General features: G+C 39.7%; 1 long non-coding RNA gene across 1 annotated transcript in view; it reads right to left on the reverse strand.

The window, feature by feature from the left end:
• The window catches only part of LOC117961692, a 14321-nt gene that overhangs the window by 2433 nt on the left and 10371 nt on the right, over positions 1–1517 (reverse strand). Inside the window, exon 2 of the long non-coding RNA XR_004660467.1 lies at positions 940–946. This is a non-coding gene — a long non-coding RNA (uncharacterized LOC117961692). The remainder of the gene's footprint in view (positions 1–939; positions 947–1517) is intronic.

Raw genomic sequence — 1517 nt, forward strand, 5'->3', positions numbered from 1 at the left:
ATGAAACTAAGAGAGGAGTTCACTTTGGTTCTGGACAGATTTGGCTTTTTTCTATTCATCTACTGTTACTATTTTTTTTTCCATCTACTGACCACATGTTCATATACATGTACATTTTACATTGTAATTAAAGGCTGTGTCTTACCAAAATGCGTTTTTACGTGGTTTTAAATAGTTAGGTGAGTAATTTAAAGTAGTGTTAAAGGATTTTGTCACTTCAAAGAAGAAACAATCACAAGTCCAAAAATGATACGGCAACTTTCTAAAACAAACTGTCATTCAACCATGACAGTGTTGATGCAAAATGTATATCTGATTGGATTTCTACAAGTGTGTCTCAGTCCAAATGATCCGGCTGGGCAAATCTGATCACTCTCAAGTAACAGCGAGGACATTCAGTCTCATAGATCTGATTTTGGTATCGTATTTGCCTGCAGTCTGAACGTAGGCCGTGAAATGGACCCAACAATGGTTGGAGGAGTTCCGTACCTGGTATGTGGTCCAGGGCCTCGCGTATGTCCGCTTCAACTCGTGAGGCGATGGGACAGAAAACCAAAAGGTAGTTACTATCTTCAGGAGACTGCACCTCAATATGGCCACCGACTTTTAACTTTTTAACAAAGGTGTGATGAGCACCATTAGTTTTTCCTGCCAAGTGGACATGAAATGTTCTCCCTTTCACTGAAAACAGAGAAAATGTTGAAGTCATGCGCCGTAACATTGTTTTATATAATAGCACCACCAGACCTTGTCAGAAAAAAAAAAATCTTAATCTAGATCAAACATTCCTGATATTACAACATGTGTTGTCAATTTATAAAAAGAGTAAACTTGTTGTCTCACCAGTTGTCTCTGCGTGGGCCATGTCTCTAAAGAGGAGATGAACAAACCTTTAGTCAACACACTTATCCCTTGTGTTGTCCTTCCTGTCACGGGGACTTGTTTACTTTATTTAACGCGTTCCAGTGCAGGATGGGTCCAGGACCCCGAGGGACCAGGCCTCTGTAGCAGAAAAATACTGTTGAATACAGGAGGGTCTCTGGGACCCCAGAGGACCAGGACCCCCACCAGTTCTCAGGAAGACCTCACTCTTAATCAATGCTCTACCTAACTCCAATCAACTGTCAGGTGTCCACCCTGCTAAACCAATTAGAATCGTACATAAAGTGCAAGGGCCAATACCCTTCTTTTAAAAATCTGTATATATATATATATATATATATATATATACACATACACACACGTACGTACGTACGTACGTACGCACGTATGTACACACACACACTGTATATATGTATGTATATATGTATTGTGATATCATGAGAGGCTACACGGCTCTCGGCGGGACAGTTCAGCAGTGCAAGGACACAAAGTTAGAGTGTAAAAAAGGTTTTTAATAAAGTTATTGGGAATTAACTCAAAAAGATATGCCAAGTTCAAAAAAAGGTAAATCAGGATAAGGTTGCTCTTGCAACAGTCCAACTTAAACAATGTCTCTTCAAACCACAAATCATAGA

Source organism: Etheostoma cragini, chromosome 18 (genome assembly GCF_013103735.1).
Source record: "Etheostoma cragini isolate CJK2018 chromosome 18, CSU_Ecrag_1.0, whole genome shotgun sequence".
Classification (NCBI taxonomy): domain Eukaryota; kingdom Metazoa; phylum Chordata; class Actinopteri; order Perciformes; family Percidae; genus Etheostoma; species Etheostoma cragini.